This window comes from Chrysemys picta, chromosome 10 (assembly GCF_011386835.1).
Source record: "Chrysemys picta bellii isolate R12L10 chromosome 10, ASM1138683v2, whole genome shotgun sequence".
Taxonomy (NCBI): domain Eukaryota; kingdom Metazoa; phylum Chordata; order Testudines; family Emydidae; genus Chrysemys; species Chrysemys picta.
The window spans coordinates 21,235,235-21,247,633 of NC_088800.1; the positions used below are offsets into that span (position 1 = coordinate 21,235,235).

A 12,399-nucleotide genomic window follows, 5' to 3' on the forward strand; every position below is an offset into this window, starting at 1 on the left:
TATTTCCTATTCCTGTTGGAATCTCAGCTTTTGCATTTCTGGACTAATTTTAACCATGCAACTTTAACATGCGGTTCAATTTTGAAGAATGCCTTTGTAAAAAAAAAAACGTTGTGTGATTCCATGATTACTCTCCCCACAATACATGTCCAGATCTAATTAGCTTACAAGGAAACAATGTTTTTCTAATTGCCAGGCCTGCAGACTAAGTCTGGGATCTGAAAGTCAAACTAGGTTATTTTTTGCTCATGCATCACCTCCAGTAATAGATTCTGTAGAGCTACAGCTGCCCTCATTTATACCTGGACAACCACACCAGCCTCAAAATCTGTTCTCAGTGACATAACTACCATCTTGTTGATTTCATGGTCATTGAAGGCGTAAGTTGAAGAGAAAGGATTGTAAAGGTAGTCCTAAAAATGCTACCTAGTTATACAAGACAGAAGTTATTCCAGTGTTCTCACCCAGGGCTGTATGGCCTGGAAATAGTGAAAATCATACTGACTCCCTGTCCTCCAAAGTAAGCATGTGTATCTCTGAATATAGGCAGGGAGCAGATCTGCTGAGTAAAAAGGTGCTGTTTTCACAGTCACCTTTCAGAACAGAACTGCACTTTAATGCCACATTAACATAGCTCTTTCTGTTTAATTATAACATAACAGAAAGATGTATTCAGTCGCACAGCTAATACAAAACTTCAGACCTTCACACTTCTAATATGGTGCTACCTATTTACAATTAATTCGTTTAATAGTAAGGATCAGAATTGATTGAGATACTAGTAAAGTCAAATGGAATTTTTACATTTTCTTTTCCACATCTTTAATAATGGTGTCTAATTGTTCTGCATGTTCACAGTCCTAGCACAATAAGGCTTTTGTTGTCTGTCATTCCATAAATGGATTGGTTTTAGTAAGGTGGATTGTGTATCCCTGTCTGTCTCTCTGTGTCTATGAGTGCATGCACACACGCTTGGAAATTGTTCTTTATTGGGATTAATTCTTGCCTTTTTGCCTGCATAACAGGTCCATGTTCAGAAAAAAAACTCACTTCTTTGAGAAAATATTTCTCTCTAACAGGCAATTTACAGAAGATAGTTTCTACACCGCCTGAATTTCTAGATGGATTTCTGCTGGGCACTCTATATGCCCTTTCATTTCTAATGGGAGATCCATAATATATGGTATGAATACTGCATACATATAGAGATGTTATCATCATAAATTACAGATATGGCTTTATTCCTGAACATTTCAGTTGTAATGTAGTACTTTGTCACCCTTCTTTCTGCATCTATTTTGTGACATCTATTCTTTCCCCATCTGTAGATCCCCAAAAGGTATCTATTCTGGATTCAGTACTATTAGCATGAGAGTTCTTTCACTCCATCTTGTTGTCCTAAAGCCCAATTTTTGTTTGAAGTTAGTTAACCTGCAAAATTATTTCCTCCAGGATCTGGAGATCATCATTCAGTGGGGCAGCCTGTATATTTGGGCCTTGTGTCCATTATGACAGGAATGATACAGACAAATTTGAAGAGAGAGAGAGAATTCAGCTTACAAAGCTTTGGGCGCATTGTTGCCTGTTGACATTGTTTTCACCATGAGTGGCACTCCGTCATAAATGGAAGAGATGAACTATCAAAAATAAAATACATTGAATTAGCATATGTTTTCTCACCTGCTTAGTCAGGCCATGCCCCACATGTTATGCTTTAATGTATCTATAACTTTTAGTTCTCTATTAACAAACATTTTTAGGAACTATGAGCTACTGATACCTGCATGATAATTTCTGTAAAGTTTTTGTAATGTTTAAGGGCCTGATCCTACCAACACATATGCACAGGAGTAACATCATTCCCATGAAATCAGTAGGACTACTCAAATGAAGAAAATTGCTCGGAATAAGTGTGCGCAAGGAGCATGCCCTATGGAATTACTCTGGGGGAAATTCTGCACTACTGTGTACATGCACAATTAAAGAGCCACACATTTTTGTGCAGAAAAAAGCTTCTGCTGAAATGTTGCTGCAGTTCTGACTTTGGCCCAGGAGAGGGTGCTGTGGCGCAAGAACAGCAACAGCTTCCAGCAGAAAATAACTTCTGTGGTTCTGTCTTTTGCCCACCAGAGGACGCTGTGGTGATAGAACACAGCAGCAGCTCCCAGGCAGCTAGGGAAGAGAAAAAGCCTGCGTTCTTCACAGTGCCTGTCAGGCCCGGTTAGCGGATAGGGACTATGCAGAGACAGACAGTGCGGGTGCTGGGGGGGCAGACAGGGACTCATAAGGGTTAGTGGGGAAGGATAGACTAGGGCAGGGGCTGAATGGGAGTGGAGTTACAGGGCATACTTGCTGACAGGTGTTTTGAAATAAATGACCAAAAATAATTGAAACTGGTTTGATTAGATGGTGTTATTTTGACAAATAAAATATGCAGAATGTTGCATAATTTTAAAACATTGTGCGCAGAATTTTTAAATTTTTTTTCCGCGCAGAATTCCCCATGAGTTAAGAATGAAAATAAAACAGAGAGAATAACATCTGGAATATTTCAAAATTCTCTGTGCTGGTCAAACCTTTATAGAATTTGCTCTGCAACCAATTTCTGAGTTGTCTGCACCTAGTATCAGAGTATTTCTAAGATGAAAAGCAGTATATAAACATAAGTTATTGTTACCTTTTAAATTCAGACAATCAGTCTAAAAATTCCAGTTGCCTATTTACCTGGGACAAGTATATTTTGACAGTGTAGTAACATATTGTTAGTTTTTTCCTTATCATGATAAAAAGCAGAAGAATAGATTCTCATGACCAGGTAGTAAATTCCGATAATTATGTAAGGTAAGAATAACAAACCTGTGAATAAAACCCAACCCTATTGTAATAACTAAAGAATTATTAAAGAGGGATTGAAACTAGTATAATAAAACCATACAGCAGAGTTATGGTCAATATATAGACCTTTTACAATAGGTACGAAGGAAAATATAAAATTATATAGTCACCTGTGAAGAAAAATTAAGTGCAGTCTCCAATGGCTTGGAGACAGGAGGAGAAACACCAGAAGGAATTTCCATCAACTGTTGTGCCACTGCAAACAATGCTTGCTATGGATTTTCCTAGAAATGCATATAAGCTGGAACTTTAGAGCATCCTCTATAGATGCTGGCACATATTCAGAGACTCAAAAATATTCAGCTCATGGCAACAAAGAATTGCTTTTCAACTCCCAGTTTACCATTGAAACAGAGGTGATTTTTGCCCCCCCACCGGATTTCTACCAGGGTGGGAGTCGGGCGGAATGCACTCAGGGAGACGTGCCTGGGAAAGGCCCTGGCACCTAGTGCTCCCGCTAGGAGATGCCCAGAGCAGGGAAGATAGATGGGGCAGGTAGCACAGCTCCGCCAGAGGGGGCATGGTAAAGCCCTCTGAGTTGAGTCCCATCCCTTCCTTGCCGATAGCCATAATTACCTGCTCAGCAATAGCTGTCTGCTCTGGCAGGTGCTGTGCCCAGATCAGGGAGGTGATGGGAGAAGTAAGTGGGGAAGGAGCTTTGAGGGGAATGGTGCCAGCTTGCAGCGGGTATGGGAGGCACAGGGAGGATGGGAAAGAGACCAGAGGCAATGCGAGGGTCAATCATGTGCCCCCCAAATCTTTAAATTGTGCCCCTCCCCCACCATCAAGAGTTAGAGGTTGTCTCTGCTTTGACAGGTAAGCAATTGATAAGCAGGAAATTCAAGCATTGAGAAATATAATAAAGAACTCATCCTCAAGACTGATTGGAAATAGGCCTTCCTGCCAAACAAATGGAACAGACCTCGAAGGAAATTGATGATTCTGCAGATAAAAGTCATGATGACCACAAGATATCTGCTGAGTGCCAAATCATCAGTTTTCCTCTCTGGTAGGCAGCTGCTGCTCCATTCATTCTGCCCAAAGTGTCACAATTTATCATCAATTAAATTGCAGAGGCTGAAGACAAAATTCAATATTATTCAGAGCGACTTTAGTCAATTATGATTTATATATTAACAGAAAAATGAATGCAAACCCCTCATTGTGATGAGAGACCAGTGATTCTCAAACCAAAGTGTTTGCTGGTTCAAATTCTCCAAATCTCTCTAATACAGTATGTACTTTAAGACAAATAGAATGGTAACAAAATATGTTGCAGTCATAGCTTTCCATTTCCACTCATAGCTTTCCATTTTGCCTACTAGCACTACTGACATAACAGAATATATATTGGCCCATGCCCACAAGGAAGTAGATTTTTTTCTTACAATGTATGCTTTATGCAATATTTGAGCATCATCCTTAACTTGGGTGGTAGTTCATTGCATTGGTTTGTCATTCTTTAGGGCATAAATTTATTGAACATTGGAGTGTACTTTAATTACAGTAGTAAAAACTAGATATTCTAGAACACTCAGCTACAATGGACAAAAATCTCTTTATATCTTCTGCATTAAAATGATGTGTTTGTCTAGACCAGGGGTAGGCAACCTATGGCACATGTGCCGAAGGTGGCACGCGAGCTGATTTTCAGTGGCACTCACACTGCCTGGGTCCTGGCCACTGGTCCGGGGGGCTCTGCATTTTAATTTTAAATGAAGCTTCTTAAACATTTTTAAAGCCTTATTTACTTTACATACAACAATAGTTTAGTTATATATTATAGTCTTATAGAAAGAGACCTTCTAAAACCCTTAACATGTATTACTAGCAGGCGAAACCTTAAAGTAGAGTGAATAAATGAAGACACGGCACACCACTTCTGAAAGGTTGCTGACCCCTGGTCTAGACAGTTCCACAAAATAGCCCTCCATTGCGGCTCCCTTAATGCCACATATTACAGGAGAAAACATATGCCTGGCATTGGTATGAAGATGATACTCTATCTAATCTACCACAAAGAGGATAGACTTGGACAATAATGTGTAAAGGGGAGAAATTATATGGCGTTCAAACAAATTCTTAATATAAGGATTTATGATGAGTGGAAAGGAAACAGAAGAGTTAGCTTGCATCATAGTTCCCTGCAGGAAAGAGAAGAGAAGAAAAGGAAAGCAGCAAAGGAAGGAAGGACAAAAGAAAGTTTGAACAGGTAGTGTAGGAGACTGGCTGTACTCATATGATAGCAGTGCCACATATGCTGGCAAAGGAGGTAGCTTCGCCTGTTCTTGCTAAGTCTCCATCTTGGTGGCAGAGCATCAGCCATGACTACAGACATGGATAGAATGCAGAAGTTCACCTCAATAAGCCAACTGAGATGGAGCAAAGACATTTTTCAGTGAGTTAGTCTGTTACATTCTTTTGGTCAGTAACCTCTGAAACAAATGAAAGGAAATCAATTTCTTTATTAAGAAAAATATATCACTGCAAGTTCTTTGTGCATAAACCATGGTTTAAGGTCTTGTTAACCACTTTGAGTAAAGGAAACAGAGGCTACAAAGTAAAAGTAACTTGAAATGAACAAAAAAAAATATTTGGATTGGACACCCAAGACTCAAAAAACCCCTTCCAATAAAGGGAGTCATCCACCACTGAATTATTTGTACAGGGCCCATATGCTGTAGACTAAATGTGCATAATATTTATTTATTATAGTTTGCCAGGCTCATCTGCAGAAGGTTGGTTGTTCACTATTACTATACTTCATGAAAGCAGACTTAATTCACTAAACCTGTATTGAATTAGCTCACAAACTGGACTTCACAACATTTCTCATTAAAATAAATGGTATCTAAAAATGAAGTTTAAAAGTTTCCAAAGGCAGTAAATGTAATCATTGTTTGAGTTTCATCAGCTTAAAATAAAAGATGGAGAACTGCCAAAGGCTGCTTTAAGAAAAACAAGCGCAGCTTATTTTTTTCTACCTTGCCTTACAGCTGCCAACTAAATTTAATAAGTCTTTGTTTCATGAAGAATCATAAAAACAGTCCAAAAAGAAATTTTATATAGCCAATAGGTACTAAATAAAATATACCCCCACAATAATCCACATTTACAATTTTGGTATCATAGAAGTGGACTCCAATAATCTCACCTTAAATTTTCTCCTGTTGGTAGAAACTATATATTTTCTCTGATAATGTGCAACGTTTCCCTTAGCTAGGTGGTCTCTGGTTTCTCTGATGTGGAGTTCCACCTGTATAACCATCATCTAGTATCTTTCAGGATCACCTTTCTGTCCCCTCCATCTCATCTTCACCCAGTTCTTTTGTGACTTCCAACCTACCAGAACTGATGATTTTTCGCCCACTCTCAACCCTCTCCTCCCTGCTTTCCTTTCCCTTTCTTCCACTGACGTGTTTATTTTCTCCATGCTTCACTTTTCTTCACCCTTCACACTTTTGCCCCTCTGTCCTTTTTCAAGGGGCAACCAGTCCTGGTTCACTTCCAGCATCTGCTTCATCTACTCCTGCTCTTGCACTGTGAAGCATCCCTGGTGGAAATCCCATGGACCAGGCTGACTTCTTCCACTTCAGATTTGTTCTTTCCTCCTTCAGTTCTGCCATCTTCCAAGCTACGCAACTCTCCACTCTAATTGAATCGCATGTCTGCAATCCCCACCAACTTTTTGCTACCTTTGACTCCTTCCTCAAACCCTCACCTCTTCTTGCTTCCACTTCTCTCTGTGTACAGAATCTCAATGATTTCTTCAAAGAGAAAATTGGCAAAATATAACCTTCCCTTCCTTCCTACAGCTCTCTCCCTCTTCTCCATGTTATAGACACAGACCTTTTCTCATCTGCTCTTCTCCTCTAACCCCTCCTCTTGCTCCAGTGACCCCATTCTGTCTCTTGACCTCCCTCATGCCCTCCTTTAGTCATACCCTTAATCTCTTATTCTCCTCTTGTGCTTTCCACTCACAATACAAGCTTGCTTTAGTCTCTCGCATGTAATCCTCCCTCCACCATTTACCTCACTTACCAACTACTGCCCCGTAGCTTCCATGACTCTGTCCTCTCCCGGCTCTCCTCCTAACTCTCTAACCACACGCTCAGCGTGTGTTTCGGAGGCTCCTCCTCATTCTCCCTCCAACATTCTGTGGGGGTTCTGCAGGGCTCTGTCTATAGTTATAGTTCTCTTCTCCCTCTACTCCTTGTCATTTGGAAATCTCATCCGCAAACACAAATTTACCTATCATTCCTATGCTGATGACTCACAGGTCTACCTCTCTACTCTAGACCCATCTCCTCCTGTACAAGTTAAAATCTTCACCTGCCTTTGATACAGAGTGATGGGGATGGAATGGGGTGTGAGGTAATATCTTTTATTGGACCAACTGCTGCTGGTGAGAGACAAACTTTCTGTGTAGCTCAAAAGTTTGTCTCTCTCACCAACAGAAGTTGGTCCAATAATACATATTATCTCAACCACCTTGTCTCTCTAATATCCTGGGACCAACATGGTTACAACAACATTGCATAGAGCGTATGTCCAGCTATCAGTTTAAGCTCAACACAGACAAAACTGAACCTCTAACTTCTCCTCGACAAGCCCTCTCCCATCCCTTCTTTTTTATTATTATTCTTAATCATCATCATGTTATCATTATTATAGTAGTGTCTAATTATTACACTAGTGTCCACTGGCCAACCAAGAATTGGTCCTCATTGCACTATGCACTGTACAAACACAGAATAGATGGTCGCTGCCCTGAAGAGCTTACAATTTAAATAGACTAGACCAGGGGTTCTCAAACTGGGAGTCGGGACTCCTCAGGGGGTCACGAGATTATTACATGGGGGGTCGCGAGCTGTCAGCCTCCACCCGAAACCCCGCTTTGCCTCCAGCATTTTTAATGGTGTTAAATATATAAAAAAGTGTTTTTAATTTATAAGGGGGGGGGGTCACACTCAGAGGCTTGCTATGTGAAAGGGGTCACCAGTACAAAAATTTGAGAACCACTGGACTAGACAGACACTGGGTAGGGGAAGGGCTAGAACATACAAGTAGAGCAAACAATGTGATGGTGGCAATCATCATATTAGTTCCACAATTTTTTGGAGGGTGACGGGGGTTAGTTAGGAGGGAGATAAACTAAATGGGGAAAAAAGGGAAGGGAAGGGAGCAAGGGGGACTCGGCAGGATAGAAGAGGGGAAGAGAGATACGTGTGGAATGAATCTGAAGTGAAGAGACTGAAGTTGAGGGAGGGAGAGGGAAAAGGGAGAGGGTTGGAGCAACCAGCCAGTCAGTACAGGGCAGAGGAAGTCCAGTCAAAACTTTAAAAAATTCTCTGACTGTCCAGAGGTCCCTGCTTTGGCTGCTTCTGCTCCTACTGGCTAGAGTCTTTGGCTACTCCTCTCTGCAGCTTTCCTCCAAGGCCACATAGCAGGGAGGAGAGCCAACTCCTGAGTCCTAATGACCCCAGAGGAGGGCAGTCTACCCTGTACAGTTCTGGGTGCTTGGGGGAGGGAGGGTCCCACTTTACCCCTTCTCCCAGTGTAACAGTGTCTTCTTCGGCTGCTTCTGTCTCTATGGACTAGAGTCTCTCAGTCACTGTGGATAATACCACCACCCTGTATGTCACTCAGGCCCGTAACGTGGACACCATTTTTAATTCTCTCTAGAGCAGTGGTGGGCAACTTGCGGACCGTGGGTAATCCACTGGCGAGCTGCGAGACAGTTTGTTTACATTGACCATCCACAGACACGGCCGCCCGCAGCTCCCAGTGGCTGCAGTTCACCATTTCCAGCCTATGAGAGCTGTGGGAAGCGGCGGCCAGCACATCCCTGGCCCGCGCCACTTCCCGCAGCTCCCATTGGTTGGGAACAGTGAACCGCGGCACTGGGAGCTGCGGGCGGCCGTGTCTGCAGACAGTCAATGTAAACAAACTGTCTCGCAACCCACCATCTATACATCTATTGTCTCCTGCTTTGTATTTGCCCCAAAAAGTTTACAATCTAAGGACCATCTTTTTGATCTGTGTTTATACAGCACCTATGACTACTTGGTCCTGGTCTGCTATGGGAGCTACTCCAATAGAAAAAAACAATAATAGAAGAGCCAGAAAAATTCAGATCACAAATTCCATAAGACAATATACACATTTTTTTCTTTTTCTTTTAAACAAGAGCTATTTCTAGTGACATTTTTGGCTGCATGCAAGATCTGGAAATTATCTCTAACTATCAGAGGTGAAAGCTGCTATCTAGTCACCTTATGATGTGCACATGTAGTTCTGATTAATGTTAATGGAAATTTTACACACACAACAAGGGAGGACTAGATCCCAAAGTCTGTTGTAGTGTCACGTACAGTGGCAAGACAGCTCTCTCACTTGCAATAGTTAATTGGTTAGTGCCCAGTTTATCTCAGATGTCATTCCCATGTCCCTTCAAAATGCACTTAGGCAACACCCTTGGATTACCAATCTTTTCCATTTGGCTGCAAATCATTGCTGTTGTTTGACATTTATATATATGTAAGTAAAATAGCTGGACATAAAAACTATAATGCAAGTAATGAAAATCTGTGTTTGCAGATGCATGCCTTGTTACAGTGTTCTGGTCAGTCTCCTAATTTACAAACACACACACATACACACCACCACCATCTGGGGTGGAGGGGAAAGGGTTGTTGTTGTTTTAAAGAAACAACAGATTTAAAAACTAAAGATCAGGCAAATAATCCATCCCTCATTTCTGGACTAGAATAGAGTCATCCTGCATTTAGTCAATGGGACAGTTTCACTTCAGACTTAGGGTGCCCCCCCATTTTAGCATAACAGTTAATAGAAAAAGATAAAAAGTGTTTTGGTCAATGGCACTTCCTTCTTATATCTGTACAAATAAATAGATTTGATTACACTGATTTTATATCAGTGATATTTAGGAAGTATCTCTCACCATGACATTTTAGCTCCACACAACAATTAAGCTCTCCTCAATATGTTCCTGAGCCAGTTCTGATTAAAGTCAATGGGAGCCTTTCTACTGAGTTAATGGGAGTTGGCTGAAGCCCCAAAGTAGTGGTGAAAAAAAAAAAAAAGTATGATACTTCACTTATGGGCAAACTGACTCTGTCCTTGAAAGATAACTAACAGGAACACATTTTTATCTTCCTATCAGTTCATACCCACTCTTGGAAGCCAAATGCTAAATTGCAACCTCTCACCAGTGGTTACACTGTGAAAATGATTATGCACAAAAGGTCTATTCCTGCTCCCACTAAATGGGAAGGCAAAATTACAATGAGAGCAAAGATAGGGTCCCAAATGTAACTAACAAACAGAAGACTTTTCCAGTAAAAAAAAGCAATGAACAGGGACTGACAATGTACATTACTGTGCTACTTTATAATGTGTGCTTTTGAGCAATAGTAGACATAGGAATTTGAAACAGGGGTGGGTGGGACTGGCATGCAAATAAATATTATTCATTTATTATGCAAATAGCTGCATCTTATAAGGTCAGTGAATAGCACAATATCTAACGCTTTACACAAGCAATTATATTTTGAGATCTGAGCTGTCTTGCAAAGTGGTGAATTTTAATTTTCTCCAGTTTTTCTCTTGAGTCAGTGAATGGGTTTGGACCACACATGGTCAAACCAAAACAAACCCAGTTTAAATTCAGCCTAATTTTCAGTTTGTTTTTGAAAAACAAGGTGATCAAAGAGAGCCCTTTAAAAATGAAGAAAAAAATAAGCTGGAAAACTACAAAAGGTTCCCTTTTACAAATACAAAGGAGGAGCATGGCGATCAGATCAGAGTCTTTCTGGAGGGTGGTAGGGAGGAAGATATTGTGTGGAGGAGGGTAGTGGGGGGCAGAAATGGTAGTATCAGCCAGTGACCTGGAATTGGCAGATTAGGAGCCATGAGGCATTTTGTGGGGTAAAGCAGGGGAGAATATCAAGGCCATTCCTGTGGGGTAATTTCTAGGTGGGGGGATAGGGTCCACAGATAAAGGGAATTTGGCAAGGAGACAGAGACAGAACTCTCTGCTGGCAAACGGCTTCATTCACAGCCTGAGGGAACTGTCAGAGTTTTGTGCCAGTACGTTGTACATTGCAAATGAGCGTCCGTCAACTGAGTCTTTGTCCCATAAGTTATTGGGGTACCTTGGATTGTGGCCTCCCAATCAAATCGGTGAAAGCACTTTTACCTGTGCATCCTATTTGCATTTCAGTTGACTGAAGGACTGAACAATTGATAGATTTGAGAGAGAACAGGCACAAAAGAAGGGAAGGAAAATATACTGATAAAGTTCTTTAGCCCACCCCATATTAACTATATCTATAAAGTTTTGTGCTACTTTTTTTCAAAAGAGTATCATTTTAAATGAAAAGTGCTTCATTTAACTACAGAAAGTTTCCCAGAGAAACCTGACATTTTCCATATGACTTTTCAAATGATGGCTGGGCCTTGTAGCTTTCTCAAGGGATGACTTGCTGAAAGTGCTCATGCCCGTCTGTTCTACTCTGGAAACTCTTGACTCCTAGAGATGCTGCTACTCAATCATTTGAGTAACTAAGGCCAAACAGGCTATACATTCTTTTTAGAGCTACTTAAATCATTTGTCTGGGTCTCTGCAAATCTGATGGGTTTCTCATTCTCATGCCTCCTAAATTTGAAGAGAGGCTCATTTTTTCCTCCTCCCTCCCCTATTCTCACCCCTCTTGCCTCCACCTGTAAAGTAAATTGGTCTCATAGAGTTTAGATTTTAAGGCCAGAATGGCCCATTATATCATCTAGTCCAACCTCCAGAATATCACAGGCCATTACATTTCACCCAGTTACTCCTCTTCTGAGCCCAGTAACTTATGTCACATCAGCCAGAAAGGCACCCAGTCTTTAAGACATCAAGAGAGTGAGAATCCACAACTTCCTGTTGTTTCAGTGGTTAGTCACCCTCACCGTTAGAAAAGTGTGCCTTATTCCCAATTTAAATTTGTATAGCTTCAGCTCCCAGCCTTTGGTTCTTGTTATGCCTTTCTCCACTAGATTAAAGAGCCTTTTACTATCCTGTATTTTCTCCTCATGAAGGTACATAGGATAACATCTACACTAGGATTCTTCTGCCACTATAGTAAATCTGTCTCCCTGGGAGGTGGTTGAATTCTTTGTCAACCTAGCACGGCCTACACTGGGGATCAGGTTGGCATACATACCCCACAGGCATGAATTTTTTAGACCCCTGAGTGATGTAGCTGGGTTGACCTAACTTTCTAGTGTAAACCAGCCCTTGTAGAGTGTAACCAATTTATCTCTCAATCTTGTTCTTGATAAACTAAACAGACTGAACTCTAAGCCTGTTCATTTTCTTCAACACTCAAATCATTTCCGTGGATCTTCCTTTTCACATTTTCTCAAAATTTTTAATATTCTTTTTAAAATGTGGACACCAGAACTGGATGCAGTATTCCACTACAGGTCTCGTCAATGCCA

The 12,399-nt window shown here is 41.0% G+C and overlaps 1 protein-coding gene across 10 annotated transcripts in view; it reads right to left on the reverse strand.

Moving 5' to 3' along the window:
- The window catches only part of SEMA6D (semaphorin 6D), a 297,026-nt gene that overhangs the window by 252,225 nt on the left and 32,402 nt on the right, over positions 1–12,399 (reverse strand). The window contains exon 1 of one of the 10 annotated variants that reach the window (XM_065559395.1): positions 1,561–1,638. The exons of the other annotated variants lie outside the window; for them this stretch is intronic. The gene's annotated coding sequence lies outside the window, so the exon portion shown is untranslated. Of the gene's footprint in view, positions 1–1,560; positions 1,639–12,399 lie in introns of those variants that run through there. 10 annotated transcript variants of the gene reach the window in all.